Source organism: Scyliorhinus torazame, chromosome 3 (assembly GCF_047496885.1).
Source record: "Scyliorhinus torazame isolate Kashiwa2021f chromosome 3, sScyTor2.1, whole genome shotgun sequence".
In the NCBI taxonomy this organism is placed as follows: domain Eukaryota; kingdom Metazoa; phylum Chordata; class Chondrichthyes; order Carcharhiniformes; family Scyliorhinidae; genus Scyliorhinus; species Scyliorhinus torazame.
Genome location: NC_092709.1, coordinates 360,083,228 through 360,098,280, shown reverse-complemented (window position 1 = coordinate 360,098,280; position 15,053 = coordinate 360,083,228). Strand labels below are relative to the sequence as shown.

The 15,053-nt window shown below is 50.1% G+C and overlaps 1 protein-coding gene across 1 annotated transcript in view; it reads left to right on the top strand.

Moving 5' to 3' along the window:
- Nucleotides 1-15,053, top strand: part of mogs (mannosyl-oligosaccharide glucosidase) — a 103,781-nt gene continuing 88,728 nt past the window's right edge. Inside the window, exon 1 of the mRNA XM_072497806.1 lies at nucleotides 1-53. The gene's annotated coding sequence lies outside the window, so the exon portion shown is untranslated. The remainder of the gene's footprint in view (nucleotides 54-15,053) is intronic.

Genomic DNA, 15,053 nt, shown 5'->3' with positions numbered 1-15,053 from the left:
GGTTCCGGGTTATGTGTGCGGAGCGGGAGACGGCGGATCGCCTGCGGGAGCCGGTTAGTGCGGGGCCGGGAGACTGGGGCCGGGGGAGGAAGCAGCCGTTGTTCTTCACTCACATGTTTTTCTGGTCCGGGCTGAGGATACTGGGCGCTGCCAGAGGCGGAGAGAGACAGCAGCCCCCCCTCCCCCTCCAGTCTCTCCCCCCCCCCTCCTCCAGTCTCCCCCCCCCCCCGTCTTCCCCCCCCCCCCCGTCTCCCCCCCCCCGTCTCCCCCCCCCCCCGTCTCCCTCCCCCCCCCGTCTCCCTCCCCCCCGTCTCCCTCCCCCCCCCCCCGTCTCCCTCCCCCCCCCCCCGTCTCCCTCCCCCCCCCCCCGTCTCCCTCCCCCCCCCCCCCGTCTCTTCCCCCCCCAGTCTCTTCCCCCCCCCAGTCTCTTCCCCCCCCCCCAGTCTCTTCCCCCCCCCCCAGTCTCTTCCCCCCCCCCAGTCTCTTCCCCCCCCCCCAGTCTCTTCCCCCCCCCCAGTCTCTTCCCCCCCCCAGTCTCTTCCCCCCCCCCAGTCTCTTCCCCCCCCCCAGTCTCTTCCCCCCCCCAGTCTCTTCCCCCCCCAGTCTCTTCCCCCCCCCCCCCCGTCTCTCCCCCCCCGTCTCTCCCCCCCCCGTCTCTCCCCCCCCCGTCTCTCCCCCCCCGTCTCTCCCCCCCCGTCTCTCCCCCCCCGTCTCTTCCCCCCCCCGTCTCTCCCCCCCCCGTCTCTCCCCCCCCCGTCTCTCCCCCCCCCGTCTCTCCCCCCCCCGTCTCTCCCCCCCCCGTCTCTTCCCCCCCCCGTCTCTTCCCCCCCCCGTCTCTTCCCCCCCCCGTCTCTTCCCCCCCCCGTCTCTTCCCCCCCCCGTCTCTCCCCCCCCCCCCGTCTCTCCCCCCCCCCGTCTCTCCCCCCCCCCGTCTCTTCCCCCCCCCGTCTCTTCCCCCCCCCGTCTCTCCCCCCCCCCCGTCTCTCCCCCCCCGTCTCTCCCCCCCCGTCTCTCCCCCCCCCCCCCGTCTCTCCCCCCCCCGTCTCTCCCCCCCCCGTCTCTCCCCCCCCCCCGTCTCTCCCCCCCCCCGTCTCTCCCCCCCCGTCTCTCCCCCCCCGTCTCTCCCCCCCCCCGTCTCTCCCCCCCCCCCCCCCGTCTCTCCCCCCCCGTCTCTCCCCCCCCGTCTCTCCCCCCCCCCCCCCCGTCTCTCCCCCCCCCCCCGTCTCTCCCCCCCCCCCCCCGTCTCTCCCCCCCCCCCCGTCTCTCCCCCCCCCCCCGTCTCTCTCCCCCCCGTCTCTCTCCCCCCCGTCTCTCTTCCCCCCCCCCCAGTCTCTTCCCCCCCCCCAGTCTCTTCCCCCCCCCCAGTCTCTTCCCCCCCCCCCAGTCTCTTCCCCCCCCCCCCCATGGCTCTTCCCCCCCCAGTCTCTTCCCCCCCCCCAGTCTCTTCCCCCCCCCCAGTCTCTTCCCCCCCCCAGTCTCTTCCCCCCCCCCCAGTCTCTTCCCCCCCCCAGTCTCGTTCCCCCCCCCAGTCTCGTCCCCCCCCCAGTCTCGTCCCCCCCCCAGTCTCTTCCCCCCCCCAGTCTCTTCCCCCCCCCAGTCTCTTCCCCCCCCAGTCTCTTCCCCCCCCCAGTCTCTTCCCCCCCCCCAGTCTCTTCCCCCCCCCAGTCTCTTCCCCCCCCCCAGTCTCTTCCCCCCCCCAGTCTCTTCCCCCCCCCCAGTCTCTTCCCCCCTCCCCAGTCCTTCCCCCCCCCCAGTCTCTTCCCCCCCCCCAGTCTCTTCCCCCCCCCCAGTCTCTTCCCCCCCCCCCAGTCTCTTCCCCCCCCCCAGTCTCTTCCCCCCCCCAGTCTCTTCCCCCCCCCCCAGTCTCTTCCCCCCCCCCCCAGTCTCTTCCCCCCCCCCAGTCTCTTCCCCCCCCCCCCCCAGTCTCTTCCCCCCCCCCCCAGTCTCTTCCCCCCCCCCAGTCTCTTTTCCCCCCCCCAGTCTCTTTCCCCCCCCCCAGTCTCTTCCTCTCTCCCCCTCCAGTCTCTTTTCTCTCCTCCCCCAGTCTCTTTCTCTCCCCCCCCTCCCCCAGTCTCTGCCCCCCCCTCCCCCAGTCTCTGCCCCCCCCTCCCCCAGTCTCTGCCCCCCCCTCCCCCAGTCTCTGCCCCCCCCTCCCCCCCAGTCTCTGTCCCCCCCTCCCCCCCAGTCTCTGTCCCCCCCCCCCTCCCCCCCCAGTCTCTGCCCCCCCTCCCCCCCAGTCTCTGTCCCCCCCCCCCTCCCCCCAGTCTCTGCCCCCAGTCTCTTCCCAGCCTCTCTCTTCCCCCCCCCCCCCCCTCAGTCTCCTCTTCCCCCCCCCCTGGAAATGTCATTGTTTCCCACATCTTCAAATTGCCGGAAATTGAGGTGGTGTTAGCGGGTGAATGCAATGTTGCTGTAGGGAAGATATAAGAACAAAAATAACAAAGAAATGTACAGCACAGGAACAGGCCCTTCGACCCTCCAAGCCCGTGCCGACCATACTGCCCGACTAAACTACAATCTTCTACACTTCCTGGGTCCGTATCCTTCTATTCCCATCCTATTCATATATTTGTCAAGATGCCCCTTAAATGTCCCTATCGTCCCTGCTTCCACTACCTCCTCCGGTAGCGAGTTCCAGGCACCCACTACCCTCTGCGTAAAAAACTTGCCTCGTACATCTACTCTAAACTTTGCCCCTCTCACCTTAAACCTATGCCCCCTAGTAATTGACCCCTCTACCCTGGGGAAAAGCCTCTGACTATCCACTCTGTCATTGCCCCTCATAATTTTGTATACCTCTATCAGGTCGCCCCTCAACCTCCTTCGTTCCAGTGAGAACAAACCGAGTTTATTCAATCGCTCCTCATAGCTTATGCCCTCCATACCAGGCAACATTCTGGTAAATCTCTTCTGCACCCTCTCTAAAGCCTCCACATCCTTCTGGTAGTGTGGCGACCAGAATTGAACACTATACTCCAAGTGTGGCCTAACTAAGGTTCTATACAGCTGCAACATGACTTGCCAATTCTTATACTCAATGCCCCGGCCAATGAAGGCAAGCATGCCGTATGCCTTCTTGACTACCTTCTCCACCTGTGTTGCCCCTTTCAATGACCTGTGGACCTGTACTCCTAGATCTCTTTGACTTTCAATACTCTTGAGGGTTCTACCATTCACTGTATATTCCCTACCTGCATTAGACCTTCCAAAATGCATTACCTCACATTTGTCCGGATTAAACTCCATCTGCCATCTCTCCGCCCAAGTCTCCAGACAATCTAAATCCTGCTGTACCCTCAGACAGTCCTCATCGCTATCCGCAATTCCACCAACCTTTGTGTCGTCTGCAAACTTACTAATCAGACCAGTTACATTTTCCTCCAAATCATTTATATATATTACAAAGAGCAAAGGTCCACGCACTGATCCCTGTGGAACACCACTGGTCACAGCCCTCCAATGAGAAAAGCATCCCTCCATTGCTACCCTCTGCCTTCTATGGCCTAGCCAGTTCTGTATCCACCTTGCCAGTTCACCCCTGATCCCGTGTGACTTCACCTTTTGTACTAGTCTGAGGGACCTTGTCAAAGGCCTTACTGAAGTCCATATAGACAACATCTACTGCCCTACCTGCATCAATCATCTTAGTGACCTCCTCGAAAAACTCTATCAAGTTAGTGAGACACGACCTTCCCTTCACAAAACCGTGCTGCCTCTCACTAATACGTCCATTTGCTTCCAAATGGGAGTAGATCCTGTCTCGAAGAATTCTCTCCAGTAATTTCCCTACCACAGAAGTAAGGCTCACCGGCCTGTAGTTCCCGGGATTATCCTTGCTACCCTTCTTAAACAGAGGAACAACATTGGCTATTCTCCAGTCCTCCGGGACATCCCCTGAAGACAGCGAGGATCCAAAGATTTCTGTCAAGGCCTCAGCAATTTCCTCTCCAGCCTCCTTCAGTATTCTGGGGTAGATCCCATCCGGCCCTGGGGACTTATCTACCTTAATATTTTTTAAGACACCCAACACCTCGTCTTTTTGGATCACAATGTGACCCAGGCTATCTACACCCCCTTCTCCAGACTCAACATCTACCATTTCCTTTTCTTTGGTGAATACTGATGCAAAGTATTCATTTAGTACCTCGCCCATTTCCTCTGGCTCCACACATAGATTCCCTTGCCTATCCTTCAGTGGGCCAACCCTTTCCCTGGCTACCCTCTTGCTTTTTATGTACGTGTAAAAAGCCTTGGGATTTTCCTTAACCCTATTTGCCAATGACTTTTCATGACCCCTTCTAGCCCTCCTGACTCCTTGCTTAAGTTCCTTCCTACTTTCCTGATATGCCACACAGGCTTCGTCTGTTCCCAGCCTTTTAGCCCTGACAAATGCCTCCTTTTTCTTTTTGACGAGGCCTACAATATCACTCGTCATCCAAGGTTCCCGAAAATTGCCGTATTTATCTTTCTTCCTCACAGGAACATGCCTGTCCTGTATTCCTTTCAACTGACACTTGAAAGCCTCCCCATGTCAGATGTTGATTTGCCCTCAAAAATCCGCCCCCAATCTATGTTCTTCAGTTCCCGCCTAATATTGTTATGATTAGCCTTCCCCCAATTTAGCACATTCATCCTCGGACCACTCTTATCCTTGTCCACCAGTACTTTAAAACTTACTGAATTGTGGTCACTGTTACCGAAATGCTCCCCTACTGAAACTTCTACCACCTGGCCGGGCTCATTCCCCAATACCAGGTCCAGTACCGCCCCTTCCCTAGTTGGACTGTTTACATATTGTTTTAAGAAGCCCTCCTGGATGCTCCTTACAAACTCCGCCCCGTCTAAGCCCCTGGCACTAAGTGAGTCCCAGTCAATATTGGGGAAGTTGAAGTCTCCCATCACCACAACCCTGTTGTTTTTACTCTTTTCCAAAATCTGTCTACCTATCTGCTCCTCCATCTCCCGCTGGCTGTTGGGAGGCCTGTAGTATACCCCCAACATTGTGACTGCACCCTTCTTATTCCTGATCTCTACCCATATAGCCTCACTGCCCTCGGAGGTGTCCTCTCGCAGTATAGCTGTGATATTCTCCCGAACAAGTAGCGCAACTCCGCCTCCCCTTTTACATCCCCCTCTATCCCGCCTGAAACATCTAAATCCTGGAACGTTTAGCTGCCAATCCTGCCCTTCCCTCAACCAGGTCTCTGTAATGGCAACAACATCATAGTTCCAAGTAGTAATCCAAGCTCTAAGTTCATCTGCCTTACCCGTAATGCTCCTTGCATTAAAACATATGCACTTCAGGCCACCAGACCCGCTGTGTTCAGCAACTTCTCCCCGTCTGCTCTGCCTCAGAGCCACACTGTCCCTATTCCCTAGTTCTCCCTCAATGTTCCAGGACTTCTGACTCTCATCCACTATTATCCTCTCTGTGAGGAAAAACATTTTCCCTCCCATCCCCTCTAAATTGGATTTGATGTTATGTAATGAGGGATTAATTAATGGTCTCATAGTTAAGGATCCTCCAGAGTGCAGTAGTGCCCACAGTATGGTAGAATTCAACATTCAGTTTGGGGCGAGTCCCACACTTGCGTTCTGGAATTACACAAAGGGCAGGCAGGCTAAAAGGTAGGACAGCTGATGAGCAGCGGCAGTTGTTTGAAGAGATACTCAATTCATTACCACTAAAATCTATCCCATTGAGGAAGAAAGATAGTAAAAGGGGTTAAAAACCATCCGTTGATAAGGACAATGTAAGGTCTGTCATATTACAAAGGCCAGTGGCAGGCTGGAAGATTGGGAAACTTTCAAACATCAATGAAATGAAAATCGCTCCTTGTCACAAGTAGGCTTCAAATGAAGTTCCCGTGAAAAGCCCCTAGTCGCCACATTCCGGCGCCTGTTCGGGGAGGCTGGTACGGGAATCGAACCGTGCTGCTGGCTTGCCTTGGTCTGCTTTCAAAGCCAGTGATTTAGCCCTGTGCTAACAAAGGAATACTAAAAAGTAAAAAAAAAAAGCTACGGTATATTATGAAAGAAAACTAGCACAAAATATGAAAGAGGATAGCAAAAGCTTCTACAGGTACATAAAAGGCTAAAGTGAGTGTTGGCCCCTTGGAAGATGAAACTGGTGAGTTAATAGTGGAGAATGCAGAAATGGCAGAGTTGCTAAATCAATACTTTGCCTCAGTTTTCACAGTGGAGGACACTCGTACCATTCCTATAGGAACAGATATTTCAGAGGTAATAGAAAGAGTGGAACTTGGAACACTCAGCATCATTAGGGAAACGGTACTCAACTAACTCTGGGATTGAAGGCAGACAAGTTCCTAGGGCCTGATGGCCTACACCTTAAAGGAAGTGGCAGCAGAAATAGTGGATCCATTGGTATAATATTTCAAAATTCCCTGGACACGGGAAAGGTTCCAGTGGATTGGAAAAACGCGAACGTAATGCCCTCATTCAAAAAGGGAGGGAGACAGAATGCGGGAAATTACAGACCGGTTAGTTTAACATCTGTTGTTGGGAAATTGTTGGAATCAATTATCAAGGAAGTAATATCAGGAGATTTGGAAAGTCAAATCGCAATCCATCAGAGTCAGCATGGTTTATGAAGGGTAAATTATGTTTGACTAATTTGCTAGGGTTTTTCGAAGATGTAACAAGCAAAGTGGATAATGGGGCTCCTGTAGATGTCATATATCTGGGCTTCCAGAGGGCGTTTTATAAGGTGCCGCACAAGGTTAATTCACAAGGTGAGATCACATGGGATTAAGGGTAATTTATTAGTTTGGATAGAAGACTGGCTGACGGACAGGAGACAGAGTCGTGATAAATGGGTCTTTTTCTGGATGGCAAGATGTACCTAGTGGGGTGCCACAGAGTTCGTGCCTTGGGCACCAGATGTTTACAATCTATATGAACGGCTTGGATACCCTCGCTCAATTGATGGCGCAAATCATCGTGAATGATTATGATTTAGTGGCCATTACTGAAACATGGTTAAAGTGATGAAATTGAGTACTTTCTGTCCAGTCTGGTCTCAATCAAAAGGCTGAGTTCGGATTATAGATATTATTTTATTTTAGTTCACCCGGCTTGCAAGCTCCACTCACTCTGATAAAAAGGCAGGAGACAACATGTCTCGTCAAACTTCCAGAGCGAGACAAAGGGAGCACAGCATCTGGTTTCACACACACGTGGATTCAGCGTCGAGTTTCACATACCCACGACCAAATAAGGTAACGGTGACAAATACAGGATTCTCAGAGGTCTTTCTCACACATTCCTTGACCTGGCCATATAAGCTGACCTTCACAACCACTGATCCTGATAGGCCCACTATACATTCCTCCTTCCTGGGCCTCTTTCTCCCAGCATCCTTTGCAGCATCCTTTGTGCAAAGAACCGGTCCTAATAGTTACCCATCTCCCTGCAACCCGAATTAATGTCTATAAATGCACTATCCTAATCTCCTGCTTTCCTATATTAGGGTATACCGCCACACTATCCTAACTGGTCATCCCAGTCTAATGCTCTTTTCTTTAGTTCAATTCCTCATTCCCTCCTTTTATCATTCTATGATAACTATTCCTCCTCCTAACCAACATTCCCTTTTGCTACCCGCCGACAACGGGACAGCATTGTCGATGCGGAAGATGCATTGGCCTGATGTCTGGGCTACGCTACAACTCTGTTCAGTGCAGATGGAGAACAGACATGTTATATTTTCTTTCACCTCTGCCACGAGGGTCTCTAACAATTCGCCAGACCAACAATAGTCCTGTTGCTGTCTCGGTCCAAATTTGGAGTTTGGTTCGGCATACAACTCCCAGTGTCCATTATAAACATCCCTGGGTTAATAACCTGTATCAATGTCTGGTCTGAAAGACCGTCCCGCAATTCATTACATTCCGTACATAAATACCTCATCACATTTTTACAGCCACTGGCTCTCCGTCCGGGTTCCTTCTGGTTTGATGGTCACCAGTAACGGGATGTCATCTTGGTGAGTGGTGATGGGCCGAGTCTATTGGCATCATCCGAGCTGTAGTCATCTTACAATACATATTAAGGCATCCAACGATTATACAATATACAATGATAACAAGTATTATCAATCCATGCATCAGGTAAAACCCCATGACCGAGCTATGAGAGCTGACTCTGAGCTGAATCCTGCTGTAGGGTTTATATCCCCCTTCTAGTTGTACTGACTAGCAGATAGCCCCGATCCTTGTGTGTGTACATGTCGTGATTTGTAAACTCTGCACGGAAATCCATTGTAAATTCATCCATCCCGCAGACCAGTGTCGATGGACTCTTTGTATTGTTCTTTCCTCAAGTCCAATCACCGTGAGTCATAGCTGTCGCTACTCAGGAAGGTAACACAATAGCTATATCCGTGTGTTCCACTACCTCCAAGGCATCTGATTACCTTGGGGTAGGAGCATCGTAGAAGCTTCCTCATGTCCTTTAGAAACAGCACACAACTCAGTCCATCAGCGACCAAAAAGGTTTTTATCCCTCGCTGGTATTTTTTTTTTGGAAGTGCTTTCCGTTTCACATTGAAATGGTAAATTATGATATCATGTACTATCCACTGATTATCTTGCTTTATGAATTGCAGAAGCTTCAATCGATCCTGTTTCTATTCCTGACTTCCTCACACTCGTGTCTAACATTGTACTGAACCATGTAGTCTGCCGGGCTTACATGAGACAATACTCCGTTTTCTTCAAATCCCTTTTGTCTGTTATCATTTTTCTTACAGCATGGAGTGTATACTTCCATTATTTGCTTGTTTTTTTACTTTGCAATAACACCACTTGCACATTTAATACAGTCAACTTTTGGGGTTACAGCCCAATTGAATCCATACATAACAGTCCCTAACAACTTGCAGGACATTTCGTCCGTTACAACTATTACACTCTCCAATGCAATATTGTTTGCTGCATTAGTTACAAATTTCCCACCGTGGCATCAAGCTGCCAAAATTCCTAAACTATTGACATTTAAAATGCGGGGGTTCCTCGTCAGTCGCTGCCGTCTGCCGAGACCCTGAATAAATCCACCGCGTAGTACATACCCCGTGGAGACCACAGATCATCCATCAGCTAATGTCCAATTAGAGATGTCTGACCGGAGGTTTCACTATTCAGTAATAATTTGATATTTTGATTTGTTTCTAACCCATAAGGTTTTTCTTCTTGGCTCTGTCATTTAATTCCCTCAAATATGTAGCCAATTGTATCATTAGGTTTCACTCTCCCCCCCCCCCCCCATACTGTCCAAACATTCTTCTCTGGAGTGTAGTTCTCGTTCTTCGTCTGTGTTATTTTTGCTTCACCTGAAAACCAAATGAACAGGTCAAAGGCAGAGAGGGCCCTATTTCTTAACTTGTATCTTTCTATTCTTGTTTGGATGTTCCAGAAGTGCCCTCCAGGGCTTCCGGATTTCCATTTAATTCCCTTTTTGTTTGTTTTTCTCATCATTGACGTACATCATACGATTAAGGCCTGTTAGGCTTCCTCCTCCTATCATAGAATCTACAATGCAGAAGGAGGCCATTCGGCCCATCGAGTCTGCACCAGCTCTTGGAAAGAGCACCCTACCCAAGGTCAACACCGCCACCCTATCCCCATAACCCAGTAACCCCACCCAACACTAAGGGCAATTTTGGACACTAAGGGCAATTTATCATGGCCAATCCACCTAACCCGCACATCTTTGGACTGTGGGAGGAAACCGGAGCACCCGGAGGAAACCCACGCACACACGGGGAGGATGTGCAGACTCCGCACAGACAGTGACCCAAGCCGGAATTGAACCTGGGACCCTGGAGCTGTGAAGCAATTGTGCTAGCCACAAGGCTACCGTGCTGCCCACAAGGCTATCGTCGCACCCCTGAGTGAGACTCAAAGAATCTCAACTCCGTCGCTTTTGCTAACTCAGTGATTCAAGCGGGTCAAAACTTTCCTTGATACATGTCGGATATTGCTACTGCATGTACTTTAATTCCTTTAATTTTAATTACGACCGGATTTTTTTTGAAAGAAATTTCCAACCATGACATTTTCACTTTATCATCTGTCCTATCGATGCTGCTGACAGGTTTTAATTCCCTGGCATCCCGCTCCACTGATTATATTATACTAGTAAGTGCAGTTATCCCCTGACACTCACAACCAAACATTCCTTTTCCCTTGTCCGAGCGGTTTGGGGATATGATCTATCCTGTGGCACAGCACCATTGCAGTGATACAGTCTCTAAACACTGTTAGGCTAATGTTACGTCCCCGGGTCATCCCAACATCTCTTAAACTACGTACTCCCTCACTAATTGGTACCACAAGTTTGTCACTTCTTCACAATCCTGCACATCCTTTTCCAATCACTCTGTCGTCAGCTTGGTTTTCTCTGTAGTAATTACAATTCATCATTATCACACCATCCCATGGTCAAAAGCTATCATGTGGTCACAAACTGCGATCATCAGTGTTGCCTGATGTTTCACAAAACAATCATGACGAACTGAATCCCCCAAATTTCCCTGGGAGCTGAAGCATTTCCTCATTTCTGTTGTTCAAAATGAAATATCAACTCACCTGAATGCTCTTATCTCTGCCATTCTCCTAGGTCTCATATGATTACTCTCTGTCCAGTATTAGGGTATACTTCTACACTATCCTAACTGGTCATCCCAGTCTAATGCTCTTTTCTTTAGTTCAATCCCTCAGAAGGATGGTCATGACTGGGAGTTAAATATCCAAGGGTATCAAATTATTCGGAAGGACAGAGTGGATAGTAAGGGAGGTGGTGTAGCTCTGTTATGTCAGGATGACATCGGTGCTATGGAGGATAAGGGTGAATCCATTTGGGTGGAAATCAGGAATAGTAAGGCGAAAAAGTCACTGATGGGAGTAGTCTATCGGCCACCAAATAGTAACATTATGGTGGGGCAGGCAATAAACAAAGAAATAACAAATGCATGCGAAAACAGCGCGGGAGCAGAGAGAGCCGGGACAGCGAAAACTACGCCGGAGGAGAGAGCCGGGAGATTTTAAAAGCGCGGGAGGAGAGAGCCGGGGCGGCGAAAACAGCGCGGGAGCAGAGAGAGCCCGGACAGCGAAAACAGCGCCGGAGGAGAGAGCCGGGAGATTTAAAAGCGCGGGAGGAGAGAGCCGGGACAGCGAAAACAGCGCGGGAGCAGAGAGAGCAGCGACAGCGAAAACAGCGCTGGAGGAGAGAGCCGGGAGATTTAAAAAGCGCGGGAGGAGAGAGCCGGGACAGCGAAAACAGCGTGGGAGCAGAGAGAGCCGGGACAGCGAAAACGGCACCGGAGGAGAGAGCCGGGAGATTTAAAAAGCGCCGGAGGAGAGAGCCGGGACAGTGAAAACAGCGCGGGAGTAGAGAGAGCCGGGACAGCGAAAACAGCGCCGGAGGAGAGAGCCGGGAGATTTAAAAAACGCCGGAGGAGAGAGCCGGGACAGCGAAAACAGTGCGGGAGCAGAGAGAGCCGGGACAGTGAAAATAGCGCCGGAGGAGAGAGCCGGGACAGTGCTGGGAGAGGTGAGTGCACAAAAGGTGTGGCAGGAGTGCCTTTAGTCACGGAGTGCTGATTGGAACAGAGTGCATCTGAGTTTAGGTGAGTGACTGAGTGCTGATTGGAACAGAGTGCATCTGAGTTTAGGTGAGTGACTGAGTTCGGGTGAGTGGCGAGCGAGGGCTGTGTTTTTGTTGGTGTTCGGGTTTATCCTTGAGGTTCTATAAAGAAATTTTTTTTAAAATATTTAAAATAATTAACTAGTTGAATATGGCTGGACAGGTGATGTGCTGTTGCTGTATGATGATGGAACTGGTGGATCCCATTGAGACCGTCAGTGACCACATCTGCAGCAAGTGTTGGCTGCTCGAGGAATTTCGGCTCAGAATTGATGAGCTGGAGACCGAGCTGCACACACTGCGGCACATCAGGGAGGGGGAACATTACCTGGACGCTTTGTTTCAGGAGGCAGTCACACCCGGTAGAATAAGTTCTGTTAATTCGGACAGTGGTCAGGGACAGAGTGGTGTGACTTCAAGGGAGGCAGGTAGGGGGATCCTGAGTTTAGGAGTTGAGGAGCCTCAGCCCTTGACCTTGTCCAACAGGTATGAGGTACTTGCTCCCTGTGTGGATGAGGAAGAGGGCTGTAGGGAGGATGCGTTGACTGACCACTGCATCGTGGTACAGGAAGCCATTCAAGAGGGGGGAGCAAAAAGACAAGTGGTAGTTGTAGGGGATTCTATAATTAGGGAGATTGATGGCATCCTTTGTAAGCCAGATCGAGAGTCCCGCGTGGTATGTTGCCTGCCCGGTGCCAGGGTGAGGGACATCTCTGATCGGCTTGAAAGGATTTTGGAGAGGGAGGGGGAGGATCCAGTTGTTGTGGTCCACGTTGGGACTAACAACATAGGTAAGACTAGGAAAGAGTTTAGGGATTATCAAACACTAGGGACTAAATTAAAGAGCAGATCCTCCAGGGTTATAATCTCTGGATTACTACCCGAGCCACGTGCCAATTGGCATAGGGTTGAGAAAATTAGAGAAGTTAACACGTGGCTAAAAGAGTGGTGCGGGAAAGAGGGATTCCATTTCATGGGGCATTGGCATCAGTACTGGGGCAGGAGGGACCTGTACCGTTGGGACGGTCTTCACCTGAACCATTCTGGGACCAGTGTTCTAGCGAATAGGATAAATAGGTTGGTCACAAGGACTTTAAACTAGCAAGTTGGGGGGAAGGGAAATGGAAAGCTATGGACAGTATAATGGTTAATGGAGATCAAGGCAGCAGGTTACGTGACAGGTTATTATGTAGAGATATGGGTTCAAAGACCAAGAAAATTAGGAGAAAGGGTAAGAGGAAAAATAAATTGCGAAAAGTTACTGATTAAGGTGTTAGGATTCATAACAAAGACATAAAAAACAGCATAAGTGTACTTTACCTGAATGCTCGTAGTATACGAAATAAGGTAAATGAGTTGATGGCGCAAATCATCGTGAATGACTGATTTAGTGGCCATTACTGAAACATGGTTAAAAGATGGTCACGACTGGGAGTTAAATATCCAAGGGTATCAGACTACACGAAAGGATAGAATGGACGGTAAGGGCGGTGGTGTAGCTTTGTTGTTTAAGGATGGCATCCGGGCAATAGTAAGGGATGATATTGGTGCTATGGTGGACAAGGTTGAATCAATTTGGGTGGAAATCAGGAATAGTAAGGCGAAAAGGTCACTGATAGAAGTAGTCTATAGGCCACCAAATAGTAACAGGATGGTAGGGCAAGCAATAAGCAAAGAAATAACGGATGCATGTAGAAATGGTACAGCGGTTATCATGGGAGATTTTAATCTGCATATCGATTGGTTTAACCAGGTTGGTAAAGGCAGCCTTGAGGAGGAGTTTATAGAATGTGCCCGGGATAATTTCCTGGAACAGAGTGTAATGGAACCTACGAGGGAACAAGCGGTCCTAGATCTGGTCCTGTGTAATGAGACAGGATTGAATCAGGATCTCATAGTTCGGGATCCTCTTGGAAGGAGCGACCACAATATGGTGGAATTTAAAATACAGATGGAGGGCGAGAAGGTAAAATCAAATACTAGTCTTTTGTGCTTAAAGAGGATTACAAGAGGACGAGAGAAGAACTAGCTAAGGTAGATTGGGAGCAAAGACTTTATGGTGAAACAGTTGAGGAACAGTGGAGAACCTTCCAAGCGATTTTTCACAGTGCTCAGCAAAGGTTTATACCAACAAGCAGGAAGGACGGTAGAAAGAGGGAAAATCAACCGTGGATATATAAGGAAATAAGGGAGAGTATCAAATTGAAGGAAAAGCATACAAAGTGGCAAAGTTTAGTGGGAGACTAGAGGACTGGGAAATCTTTAGGGGGCAACAGAAAGCTACTAAAAAAGCTATAAAGAAGAGTAAGATAGATTATGAGAGTAAACTTGCTCAGAATATAAAAACAGATCGGAAAAGTGTCTACAAATATATAAAACAAAAAAAGAGTGGCTAAGGTAAATATTGGTCCTTTAGAGGATGAGAGGGGAGATTTAATAATGGGAGATGAGGAAATGGCTGAGGAACTGAACAGGTTTTTTGGGTCGGTCTTCACAGTGGAAGACACAAATAACATGCCAGTGACTGATGGAAATGAGGCTATGACAGGTGAGGACCTTGAGAGGATTGTTATCACCAAGGAGGTAATGATGGGCAAGCTAATGGGGCTAAAGGTAGACAAGTCTCCTGGCCCAGATGGAATGCATCCCAGAGTGCTAAAAGAGATGGCTAGGAAAATTGCAAATGCACTAGTGATAATTTACCAAAATTCACTAGACTCTGGGGTGGTCCCGGCGGATTGGAAATTAGCAAACGTGACACCACTGTTTTAAAAAGGAGGTAGGCAGAAAGCGGGTAATTATAGGCCAGTGAGCTTAACTTCGGTAGTAGGGAAGATGCTGGAATCTATCATCAAGGAAGAAATAGCGAGGCATCTGGATGGAAATTGTTCCATTGGGCAGACGCAGCATGGGTTCATAAAGTGCAGGTTGTGCCTAACTAATTTAGTGGAATTTTTTGAGGACATTAACCCTAACCCTAATTAATTGGTTAATTGGATTAGGCCAGTTTTCAGAGACTAGAGTCACAGTATAAATCTGAGCTAGCTGCACTGAGTGCTAAATTTGAGTGCTATAGTGAGAGTTTGGTGACTGAGGGGGTTAGGTGAGGAGGGAGTAAGGTGCTCCTTTCATTTCAGTTCCTACATTTCCTCAGCGTGAAGGGAGCCGGGGGTTTACAGAGAGTGCAGCTATATTCCAGTTGGTCCACAGTGCAACTATATTCTGTAAGGTAAGAGGAGATGGAGGCTAGGGCAACCTGGTTAAACCAATCGATATGCAGATTAAAATCTCCCATGATAACCGCTGTACCATTTCTACATGCATCCGTTATTTCTTTGCTTATTGCATGCTCCTCCTGTAGGATGTAGGTGGTGAGGGATACCACC